The following is a 13279-nucleotide window of genomic DNA, read 5'->3' on the forward strand; positions in this document are numbered from 1 at the left end:
GGAAAAGGAACCTTTCAACAAAAAGCTCTGGAGCAGTGGATATCTGTAAGGAAAAATAATAAGCTTCAATTCCTGCCTCATGTAATATATAAAATTAATTAAAATTAATTACAAAGTAAAACAAAAATTGTCTAGAAGAAAACATAGCAGAATATCATTTTGACTTTAGAGTAGGCAAAGTATTCCTAAACAGGGTAAAAAGAGACAGACATGTCTTTTTTCCTATTTATGTTACAAACTGTAAGTGCTTTTATCCATTTTAATGGCTTGCCTGTTCCCAGCATTATGTGGATCTTCAGCACAAGCTTCTCACTTATATAACAAAATGCAATTTTACTGCTACGGGACATATTACATTGGAGGTGTAATGGTAACACTCAAATAGATATTCAAGGTAATTTTTAAGGAAAAGCAGAGTGAGTTAGAGTGCTTTGGTCAAACTTCCAAGGAAGTGAGACTTGAACCTTGAAGGCTGGTTTATCAGTTTCCTATTGCTGCCGTAACAAATTACCACGAACTTAGTGGTTTAAAACGCAGATTTATTCTTAAAGTTCTGGGAGTCAGAAGCCCCAAATCAGCTCACATCAAGGTGTCAGCAGGGCTGCATTTCTCCTGAGGCTCTAGGGGAGGATCTGGTTCCTTCTGGAGGCTGCAGTATTCCTGGTTCATCTTCCTAACCTCAAAGTCAGCAATCACATAGCTTTGTCCTCTGCTTCCGTCTGTAAATGTCCTTCTCTGACTGCTTCTCCTGCTTCCTTCTTTCACTAATAGGGATCATTGTGATTACATGGGGCCCACCCAGTTAATCCAGGATAACCTCCCCATCTCAAGATAGTTAACAACCATATCTGAAAAGGTCCTTTTGCTGTCTGGTGACATAGTCACAGGCTCCAGAAATTGGGGTCCTTATTCTGATGATCATATCTGGATAGAATTAGGATAGCTAGAGAGGAAGCACCTTTTAGATCATAAAAAAATGAGTATGCTTTCATTGCAATGAGGAAGCTTTCTACTGGGTTAGAGTCTCACACTGGGAGGTAATGAGAGAATGAATCAGCTGAGGGGTGTTTCAGTGGGTAGCCAGGTAATCAGGAATATTGCTTTCCAGGCACAGCAGTTTTTTTGACTTTTCTGGTCAATGGGAGTATTTTGAAGTTTTTAAAGTGTGGAATCAAAATTCCTGGAGCTTTATAGCATCTTAGGGGAAGTCCTGACCCCATCCTGTGCCTTCAGGCATATGAAGTGTGATGAAGTTCATTTTAAAGATAAGACCACAAAAGTCTAGCTGTTGCCTTACCTGAGGCATAATTATGGAGTATTAGCTAGCCTTGTTACTGCATGAAGAGTGATTCTGGTTTGGAATTGGTGATACAAATTGTCTACACATTATCTTCAAGGGTCATTCATTTGTTCACTTTTCCTGTGGCCACATAAAGAAGAGATGAAATGTGTCTGGGCGTTTCTGCCAATCAAAACTTCTCGAAGTCACAGATACCAATTCTAATGACAGTCAATTAGCATGTAATATTTTTATATTCCATGGGAAATAATAATGAACCTTTGAAATCCATCTGAATTCAAGGGAAATTTTTTAGACCGCCTGAAAAGAATGCTTGCTTGGTCGTCAAACTCTGAAAAGAATTTAATGCTTGTGAATATTTCCAGTCTTCAACTTTAACAAATTTCTTCTTAATATTGTTACTCTTTGGAATTCTGTCCCTTTCTTGTGCCTATTTAAACACCTCACCTCATATTTTTAGAATTCTCTATAATAGTATGGCTAACTACGAAGTCTTGCATATTCATGGCTATATATAAGATTTCATTTGATTAAAAATGGAATTGGAAATACAGGGTTAAAGGAACTTATCACTTAAAATAATTTAGGAATTAATGTCTTTAAGAAAATAGTAAGAAGATTTCGTGTTTTTATATAGTTATCCCTTTTGATGCCTTTTTTGGTATGATGTTATTTCAAAGTTGGTTCTGAAGTATATACTTTATGATTTTTACATCTTTTCTTCTAAATACACATTCATACATTTTGTTTACCATCTTATGAGAGGTATCTGCAATTTTTTGTATGTATAAGTTTAATATCACTTATCAACATTGCTCGTATACCCAACAAGTTTTTTATTCTCAGTATTAGCACAATACTTTAAGTAACGTATGTCTCTTGGTTTAACACCAGGTACCATACCTATCAAAACTTCTTTTGTACAGCTATATTTTTCTTTTCCCCAAACACCTTGCAAATGTTACTTTCTAAGTACAACCCAAGACACAATTAGTTTCTAAGATACCAGTATCATTGTTGGCAAAACATAACAATCTAGGGAGTTGCTTATTGAAGGATGGATAACTCTACGTGTTTCCCACAGTGGTGTGGGAAAATAATAGTGCATCAGGTAAGGTTATTGCAATATTGAAGAACTACTAGGGAGACTTTTTACCCCTTGGGGCTTAATTTTTATTCGTTTCAATTCAGGTGAAATAGTGTCCCTTCAGCATTGGTTGGCACATGAAAGAAGATTAGCATGTAGAAACCTATATATCACTCTGTATCATGAGATGAGGAATGAAGAACTATGTCCTTCTTAGGTCCTTGAGCTCTAATGGACAAAATGTGGTAGCAGAAAAAATATGGGCCCCTAATTTTCAGCAGGAATCATTTTTAATAAGTCCATGACAGTGGATCTTCTTCACCCTGCAACTGAGACTTCGGACCACTCCAGAGAGATGAGGAGGAATGGAGAATTGTTGTTCTTCTGCTGGTGCATTTGCTCACAGCTCCACACATTGCGAACAATCAACTTTCTTCAATGGATGAAAGACAACTAGCAAGGGCCCTTTGACAAAGGATGGCAACGGGCGATGTGGCAGGCCAGGAGTAGTGATGGATTATCCATTGAGAAAAGTGATTAGATCAGCTCCTTTAGATAATGGATTATTGCTACATTCATTCTGTTTCCAAATTTGTTGTTCCTCGATTTTCTTTAAAGGTGGCTAAAACTGAAAATCACTTTGTTTGTTTGTTTGTTTGTTTGTTTTGAGTTGGAGTTTCTGCTCTGTTGCCCAGGCTGGAGTGCAATGGCACAATCTCGGCTCACTGCAACCTCCACCTCCTGGGTTCAAGAGATTCTCCTGCCTCAGCCTCTCAAGTAGCTGGGACTACAGGCACCCACCACCACACCTGGCTAATTTTTGTATTTTTAGTAGAGACGAGGTTTCATCATGTTGGCCAGGCTGGTCTCAAACTTTTGACATGATGTGATCCACCTGCCTTGGCCTCCCAAAGTGCTGAGATTCCAGGTGTGAGCCACCATGCCTGGCCAACTGAAAATTATTTTAAGAGAACAATGATCAACCTAAGACAAATTCAAACCTAGATACAAATAAAACAAAGTTATAAAGTTTTCTCATTAACATAAGCCAGGTGGAGGACTGATCCTTTGGAAATTATTTTCTATATCACCTAAGTGGCAAAAGTCCCCTTAGAATAGTCAAGGACGTTGATGGATAACTCTTGAACTTGGGCTTAGAGTTGACTGTCTACAAACTCCAGGTGAAGTTTAAGGTATTTCAACTAGGTTTGTGTAGTTTGGGGTCTATAAGGAGTTTCTGAAAACTGGCACAACAGTGGATTATTATCTCTTGGATCTGAGAGCTAAGTTGTTGTTAAATGGCTGTGGATGATGATTCCACAGCAGGGAGCCTGGACTCAGAATGGACGGCCTTGACAGTTGAGGACATTAGTACTATAGATCAGTGGATTTAGGTAAGGTCTCTGGCTGTGGGGTTCAAGTGACATCTTTCTTTGACAAACTCTGTAAATGCTTATCTCACAGACATCCACATGACTGTCTTAACTCCTTCAAGTTTTTGCTTAAGTATCACTTTGTAATGGTTCTTTATTTAAAATTGTAGCATATCTCCACCCCCTTCACACTCCAGAGGCCTCCAATGCTGCATTCCTTTTTCTCTTTTCCATAGTTCTCATTATCATTTAATGTACTATATCATTTAATTATATATTTTGTGTTTTTAAAATTGTGTCTTGATGATAAGATCCAAAAGGGCAAGGATCATTGTTTTTTTTACAGTGCTGAAACTCAAGGAACGTTTATGTAGTTGGTGTGCAACAAATATCTTTTAAATGAATGAATTAATGGAAGGAGTGAACGTGGTCCTTGGTATACTTCAATAATGCTTAAAATAATCATAAACCAACATTAGGCAACACACAAGTGTCCTGCCACTGGAGGGCCTTAGGTAATAACAAAAGTCTCAACAATCTAGCCATTAATATTTTATGTGGGGAGAAACCCAAACTTTTATTTGCTGAAGATTTCCAGCTCATCAAAACTATGGTTAGTATATTTGGCAACTTCATGCATTTGCAATATTTGCTTTTTAAATAAATATTTTATCCTTCAATTGAGTTCTTTAATTTTTCCATTTGGAAGGGACAGTTTCCAAGTAGAAAATCATTTTTCATTGGGTACTTTGATTACTAATGTAATGAATATATTTATGCCAATTTGTAAGTTTAAATAACAACCTTCTTTGGAACAAATTCCTTATCTGTAAGATCCATGAAGATCACCACAGTTTGGCTATGAGAGGAGACAGGGTTAATGAAAATTTAACTTTTCCAGAAATTCTGAGAGTTTATATTGGCATAGTTTAGGTTGTCAAAGATTTTCTTTATTTAGTTATAACATGTTTCAGTAATGTCTAGCTTTGTCTTATAAATTCATATATGTTTTAATATATGACATATGAACATATATATACCTATACATATATGATACATGAATACATACTACATGTCTATGGGCAATATATACATATCTATGAGTATTTAGTATTAGGGATTTTATTGAGATTTACATTTTCTAATGACTTTAGATTCAGTATGAACCTCAGAATTTGCATGGTCAATGTAGTAAGATCATATTTTCCCTTTCCAAGAGTCCCCTAAAAGAAGAAATTAAATTCAAAGATTTAGAACTGACATTGATACTTTGCTCAAAAGTTTGACAATTCCATTATTTTTTAATGGAACTTTTCAGAGCTTCCAACTCAGGAAGTCTTACTTAGGAAGTAAATCAAAAGTTACACATTTCAAACACAGAAAAAAATGAGAAATTTTATGGCAGCCTGTTGTGAACCAACCTAGTTTGTGTCAGTGGAGGTTGAAATTAGGATGGTCTAAGTCTCAGGTAAGCCAGGCAAATATTCAGCTGGTGCAAGAGAGACACCACCAACAGAAAATACTTGGTTTCCAGGACACTAAAATGAAAGAAAAATCTTCACCCGCAAATGTACCTGCTGGGGTGGCAGGGGCACTTCTGAGGACAGGGCACAGGGCCAGATGGCTGGTTTCACCACCTGCCTATGCCAGGGCACCGTTTTGGGTCCCCCATCTTGCTCTCATTGTCTAGGTGTTTTCTGACTCCTCTTTCCACCATGGGGAGCTTTTTGTCCATGTCACACATCTGCAAGGGAAGATACAAAATCTTTTATACTCAATATTTTAAGATAAGTAATCTAACATTGTCTTCCATTTATCATATTTTCCTTTATCCACAGGAAGAAGAGAGAGAATTTGGGTCTCTTGTGTTAAGCAAAAAAATCTGATTTTCTATGCTTTTAGAGTTACAGATGCTAGTTTGAAAACAGCATTTAATTACCATGCAATGCTTTGAGGTGGAGTGTGTGTGTGTGCATGTGTGTGTGTGTGTACATGCATGCATGTGTGTGTGTGTAGTGGTCCCATTCCAAAGGAGATAACATTAAGTCATTCAAGCCCACAGAGTTCTAAGGGAACTTCCAAGACATCCTAGCGAGGAAATTTTCCTGGTACCAAATGCCAAGCAGAATTTTATTCTTAAAAGATTTTTGGGTTTCAACTTTGACAGGATGTTTGAAATGAATTTACTATTTGGAATTTCATACCTTTCTTGCTCCTTCATAAACAGCCTCTTCTTATCTTCTCAGAATTGCATTTACCAGCCACAGCAGTTTGGGACAGCTTACAGTTTACAAGCTTCAGAGAGGAACCCTTTTGCTCAGATTGAACCAGAAATCGAGGACATAGAGCAATGTTACGGACTGAATGGTGTCCTCCAACATTTATAGGTTGAAGCTCTCACCCCAATGTGACTGTATTTAGGGATAGGCCCTTTAAACTGGTGAAGTTAAACGAGGTCATTAGGGTGATATCGTAATCCAACAGCAGTGGTGTCCTTATAAGAAGGGAAAGAAACACCAGGGATGTGGCTACAGAGGAAAGACCATGTGAGGGCACAGCAAGAAGGCAGTCATCTGCAAGACAGGGAGAGAGGCCTCAGAAGCCAACTCTGCTGACACCTTGACTGGGGACTTTCCACCTCCAGAACTGTGCAACAGTACATTTTGTTTGAGTCATCCAGTCTGTGGTATTTTGTTGTGGCAGCCCTAGCTAACTAATATAAGTAGTGATAAAACGTTAACAAAAACATAGGATATAGTAGTTATTTCAATATGAGGCCCACTGGTTGTTTGCAATAATGGCTACACTTTTTTTGCAGCTCCTTCCATTAAGAGGTGGTGTCTCTTTTTTTACCCGCTGGATGTCTTCTGATTGTTTTTCCAAAATCTCTCTCTGCGTCTCCATCCTGTTCTTGCCCTCAGACGCTGACCTATATAGACCACACCAATCGGCTTGTCTGCCCTCTGACTTCTATTGCGTTGGCTATCAGGGAGCACCAGCAGGTGATGGGAGAGAGACAAGAGGGTGATAAGGGCACTGATTTGCCCAGAAACTTGTCTGCAGGGTCACTATGGGTTGGCTGCATCTCCTAAAAGAAAGTTCTCTCCACCCAGACTTCTACCTGCTTTTGGGTTCTGGTAGCTGCCAGCTCCCTTCATCTCTTCAAACCTAAAGCTGGTAGAGAAGGGATATGGTTTGGCTCTGTGTCCCCACCCAGCTCTCACCTGGAATTGTAATAATCCCTACATGTCAAGGGCAGGACCAGGTGGACATAATTGAATCATGGGGGTGGTTTCCCCCATGCTATTCTTATTACAGTGAGTTAGTTCTCATGAGATCTGATGGTTTTATAAGGGCTTTACCCTTCATTCAGCACTCATTCTCTCTCCTGCTACACTGTGAAGAGGTGCCTTCTGATTGTAAGTTTCCTGAGGCCTCCCCAGCCATGCGGAACTGAGTCAATTAAACCTCTTTCCTTTATAAATTACCCAGTCTTGGGTATTTCTTCATAGCAACGTAAGAATGGACTAATACATGAAAGCTGTTTCTTTCTGCTGCTTGCTGGAAAGAGACTATAAGTAGAGAGGCTTCTATTGTCCTAGCTATCCCAACTGAGGCCATCAAAAACTTGCTAACTCCAGCTGACTTACTAGTTGACTAAAGACCTATGAGTGAATGCAGCCAAGATCAATCAACACTATCCCAGGTTGGAAACAATCATCTAGTTTAGCCCAACCCAAACTGCCAAAATGCAGAAGTGGAGCTAAACAAGTGAGTTTGTTTTAATCCAAGTTTTAGGAGTGGTTTGTTATGCAATCAGTCTTGGTAAAATATTGTAGTTCATCAGGGCTCAAGGCCCTTCCAGTTCACTGCTCTGCCATTCCAAAAGTATCAGCTGTATCCTGATATTCACAAAGAGGCTGCTGGAGTGCTAACCATTACATTTGTATTCCAGACTGGAGGAAGAGGAGAAAGGCAAAAGGAGCCTTCCACGTGAAAAGGTGGCCTCTATTAAAGGAGCTTGCTTAAGAACACCACCCAATGTTTCCCTTATATCCTTAGCTATGCCTATTTCCAAATAAAAATGAGAAGCATAAGTTTGATAGCTGGGCACATTGCAACCCAACCTCCACATAGGAGTTCTGTCATTGAGGAAAAAAAGCAAAAGTGAATATCACTTAGCAGTTAGCAATGTTACTACGTTATTGTCATAAACCCTCTGGGATTTTAGGATAGCTTAACTTTGAGTCTGTTGATGAATGACTCTTATTCTATTACATAGAATTCCTGTGTCATAACTAGGTTGGAGTCCTCATGTATGCCTTTATCTTATTATCATTTTTCTTTTTGCAAAGTGAAAGCAAGTTTATTAAGAAATTAAAGTAATAAAAGAGTGACTACTCCATAGACAGAGCAGCCCCGAGGGCTGCCGGTTGCCCATTTTTATGATTATTTCTTGATGATATGCTAAACAAGGGGTGGATTATTCATACCTCCCCTTTTTAGACCATATAGGATAACTTTCTGATGTTGCCATGGCATTTGTAAACCGTCATGGCACTGGTGGAGTTTAGCAGTGAGGAAGACCAGAGGTCACTCTCGTTGCCATTTTGGTTTTGGCGGGTTTTAGGGCCAGCTCCTTTACTGCAAACTGTTTTATCAGCAAGGTCTTTATGACCTGTATTTTGTGCTGAATGTCTATCTTATCCTGTGACTTGGAATGCCTTAACTGTCTGGGAGTGCAGCCCAGGTTTCAGCCTCATTTTACTCGGCTCCTATTGAAGATGGAGTTGCTTTGGTTTGCATACCTCTGACATTTCCCCCCTTTCTTTTATAAGAAAGTCTTAATCCTAAGGGTTGCAGAAAGACAAAGATCCATCTTCTGTAACTTCTTCAGGCTGAATAGGGGCGATGATATTCCCACCTACTTATGAGGGTCTCTTGCAGTCAGAATAGAGAGGAGCTCATTCAGAAAGCATCAATATGGCGAGGGCCATTCGTGACTCTTGAGTTTTGACAAGAGGTGATATCTGGAAGATTAATAAGTGTTTAGTTTAAGAAAACATTCAGTAAGCTTTTTCTGTATTCCTACACAAAGAGTAAAACAGCAATATATTCCACAGAAGTAAAGCAAAATAAGTAAAGTTATTCCAAGTAAACTAAATTAGAAGGCTTCTTATGAACTGGGCAACTGTTGGAACTAAGCTTATATGGGGTTGTTAACTGATTGTAATGTGCCCAGAATTAGAATACTGATCCAGATTTTTACATTGCCCATCCCTCTTGTTTCTTCTGAGTAGCAGTCAGAGATCACTGATTGGTTCACAGGAATAAGCAGGGTTATCCTAAATTGCAGAAACAAACTTAAAAACAACTAATGAGACTAGAATTTAATAACGAGTGTACCACAGTTCTTGAACATAATATTTCTGACTCCAGTTTCCCATTTTAACTAAAGACAAATAATGGTAAGGCTGACTTGCTTTATTATATTTGGTCTGATTATTTGTATAAAGTGCAGCAAGAATAATTATTTTTCACATAGGCTTTTTAATTGGCTTTGAAGGAGCTCTGTTTCATAAGGAATCTCAGATAAGACTTTTTTAAAGCTGAGTTCTGCCATGGGTTTGTACCTTCAAATACCTATGAGTTGGGTAAATTTCTCTCATTTGAGGGCCTAAGATAACTTGGGGCTCCTGGACCTGGTAGAAAGTGACATTGTATACTTATCACAGGTCAGAAGCCCCATATAGGGACTGTGTAGGCAAGGTATGAGGCCAGTTCCCCAAGGAACTGGGGAACTCTTATTGGCTCTACAAGTCAAGTTTGATTCCTTGAAGGAAAACACACCATTCCAGTCAAAACCTTGGTAAAACAACCAATTTCTCCAAATTGCGTCCCGTTACAAAAGAAAACAGATTCTTGTTGCACCTATGCTAATAACTATATTGCCGTAGGTTAAAAGGGTACTCACAACTAGTTTCCAAATTCCAGAGAAATCAGGTATAGAGAAACAAATATGCTCTAAATTTTGTTCACAGGAGTATACTTTACTCAATTGCTGAAAGCTGTAAATAGCTCCAAAAAAGTTTCCTTGACTCTGAGAAACAAAATAAAGGGTTAGCAATGTTTTAAGCAAAGTTAAAAAGATTACTTCAGTTTTCTATTGGTTCAGTTAATTCAGTTAATTCCTGTTCTGTTTGATATTTGTGAACATTCTAGCTCTTCATGAGAGTTCTGAAAGTTGTTTCCTCTATTCTGGTGTTATAATTTTCAATTAGAAACCTGCATTTAAGAACACCTGCTAGACTTCTATAGTTCATTATAAACCACCTTCTAAAGAGGATTAAAACAAGACAATTGTCTGTGGATGACAAAATGTTTTAGGACAGTCACTATTAAAGCCACAATTGATAAGGAAATGTGGTAACTTCTGTGGCACACAAAATTTTATATAATTATAATTATTAACAACATACACTAAGTCATATTAGAATTACAGGAGTTTCCCATAACTTTGGAACATATACCAATAACACATTTATGCAAATATAGTTCCAAGAAATTTGATAATTTCACATTTGATAATGCTTCCTGTGTGACTTTTACACCAAATAAACCAAATTTCACTTTCACATTTATGTACTACTAATGTTAAACTCAATATTTAATAAAACCTTATAGACATATTTACCCAATTCTAATGTGTAACCATAAGGTAAGAGTCTTATAAATCTTGTATAACCCTTTACATTGTTATTATTTTTTTTTTGGAAAGAGCTGATCAAAAAAACCTGTTGTGCTTTTATTCCAATGTTTAATTTATGGAAAAACTGAATAATACCCTCTTTAACTTTAGCCAACATGTTCACACACAAAATCTCTTACAATTAATTTTTATGAACCTTCCATAACTTGTTTAAATATTTAGATTATTTTCTTACTTAAAACAATCCTTTAACACCTTAATCTAGGCAGAAAAAAAGTCCACATTCCCATGACTTCTTATCATCTTTCACCAAAACACATTTTACTTTCTTTACACACCTTCCATGCAAAATTGTTTCTTTACTAGTTTTAATTACATGTTATAATGTTAACTCTTAGAAACTTTTATTTTTGGTAGAAACCTTAGTAAATTTGAAATTTTAATTATTCACTAGGTGTGGAGCCTAGCCTAGGACACACCAAGCAGAAGTGCAGATAAGAGTTGACTCTCCAGCATAGCTAGGGGGTGTGGCTAACTCCACATGTCCCCAGGCCTTATCTAGAATCTAATGGCTTTAAGGTAGGTAAATTGAACAATTTTCAAAAGTCAAACAAACAGTTTGACCTTAAAACATTTAACAAATCTGATATCTGACCTTAATTTAGACCAAATGTCTACATTTTCAAGACATTTTATTTACCAATAATCATTAAAACGGTCTTTATTTCCAAAAGATTACTAAAGTTATGTGAACAGAAAGCATTAAAGTTTCTATTGTTCTGACAAAATATTTGGTGTAAGTGCTTATTTTTCTAAGCCAATTAATGAGAGCTCTTTGATATATAAACATACAACACATATACAGTCAGAAGATTCAGCACTTGTAAGATTTTTCATTTGCCAGTTTCTTAATTGGATTATAGACTTCAGGGTGGAGCCCTTGGAAAAACAGGGCCAGGAAAACATGCATTTCTAGGGCTAAATAAGCAGCAAATAAGCAGCTGAAGGCAAAGACAGATCCCCAAAATTAAGGATGCCATTTTAGACTGGTTCCTGAATTCCCAAAAGGAGGGAAATAATACGGGAGAAGACAGTGCAACGCTTCTACTCTGCATTTCAATACAGGGCAACCCAAATCAGCCCATTTTGTATCAGCCATCCCTCATGGGAGTCTCGTCTCCCAGTGGGGGATGGGAATGTTTCCTTATCTTCCAGGTGGCCAAAAGCATGTTTCTCTGATCCAAGTATGCAAAGAGTTAAGTATCCCTTCATAACTACTATTAGCCATCCCTTAAAATATATTTCCTCCTTAGTCAGTTATTACACACAAAAGCTCTCTCATAATGTGAAGTAATTTCTGATACCCCCAAAACTCAAAACCATCAGATAACTCAATGCAAAACAGAACGGAGCCTTTGATTTTGAGAGGGATCTATCTGCTTTTAATTCCCGGGGTTTCATGAAGAAAACAGCTTGTTTCATTGTTGTTTTTTCCCCTAAACGGGGTCTGTGGCACCTCCTCTGTTTTCCCAAGGACTCCCAGGCTACGAGAAGTTACCTTAGGGCCTCTTATTTGTGCAATAAGAGTGGTAAGACAAAAAAAATGGAGAAAAATAATTCAGTCGACTGAGAAGAAAAAACCTTTTTCCAAAAAGACAAGTTCCAAGAAGAGAAAAACATAAAGGCCTTTAAAATGTATCGATAGCTTGTTTATCCACTTTTAATTAAGCTGATTTTAACCATAACACTCTTTAATAAAGTCCTTTTAGAATTTAATATGCCAAATGGCCAATATTTCTGGCTTTTGAACTTCACCAAAGGTCGCCTCCTAGGTGCTTAGAGAAAGGAAAATTTAAGACAGTCCACAGAGAAGAGACTAGACAAGGTCATGCAGTTATTAAGCCAATAACTACTTACTTCCTAGGTGGGGAATGGAGCCTGGACAGCCACCTTGAAAATGCAAAACCTTAGCTAGTGAGCTATAGCAAGGGGCAGTCTCCACTTCTTTTCCCAGCATGAGTCAGAGTAGTTAATTTTGAGCTTGCAAAGGCTTTTAACTATTTAATATAATTTTTAGAGCTAACTATGACATGAACCCTAAAATTCTTGTTCCCTGTAGGCAGAGACCAAAAGAAAGTACTGCCACCTGGTTAAAAGGTGAAGCTCCCATGGGAATAAAACAATGTGGACACTTCATTCAGTTTTTCTGTTTGTTCCAGGGACGTGTAGCTAAGTTTGTTACTGACCACCTTTCTGGGGTCATCTTGAAAAGTGGGCTTACAGCATTCTAAGCCCGTTTTTTATCCTGAAGTACCCCTCGACATGGAAAAACGAATTCATAGCACAAAATACACCAGTTTAAGGCTAGCCTTAGAATTCTTTTTCACATTAATCAAAACTTTACAGAGGAGATACACACTGATTTTTTTTTTTTTGCATTCATTCAACTGTTTGCACAGAGAGAGAGAGAAGCCAGAAATCTGACTGCTGAGAAATTCTTATCCTTTTGCCAGCATGCCAGGCTTCTGGGTCCTCTTTCCCTGAGCAGCCCTAGTGATCCCGCTTGCCGACTTGCGGCACCATCGCCCTGGGGACCAAGCCACACCATAAGGAATATTATTATTTTTTCGTTCTGGCCAGAGCAAAATACATGTGATAAAACATAGACATTAGCTACTCTGCTTAGCACCTAATATCAAACTGGCAAGGCCTAAATTTGCCCCCAGATAGGCCCCTTCATCTTTAATCCAACCTCTGACTTGGAGTTTCAACACGTGGTCTCTGGGCAAGGTGGTTACCCTAAGAGAAAA

The 13279-nt window shown here is 38.0% G+C and overlaps 1 long non-coding RNA gene across 1 annotated transcript in view; it reads right to left on the reverse strand.

The window, feature by feature from the left end:
* Window positions 1-4692: 4692 nt before the first annotated feature.
* LOC112627144 overlaps window positions 4693-13279 on the reverse strand; it is a 74759-nt gene continuing 66172 nt past the window's right edge. Inside the window, exon 3 of the long non-coding RNA XR_003120021.1 lies at window positions 4693-5504. This is a non-coding gene — a long non-coding RNA (uncharacterized LOC112627144). The remainder of the gene's footprint in view (window positions 5505-13279) is intronic.

This window comes from Theropithecus gelada, chromosome 6 (genome assembly GCF_003255815.1).
Source record: "Theropithecus gelada isolate Dixy chromosome 6, Tgel_1.0, whole genome shotgun sequence".
Classification (NCBI taxonomy): domain Eukaryota; kingdom Metazoa; phylum Chordata; class Mammalia; order Primates; family Cercopithecidae; genus Theropithecus; species Theropithecus gelada.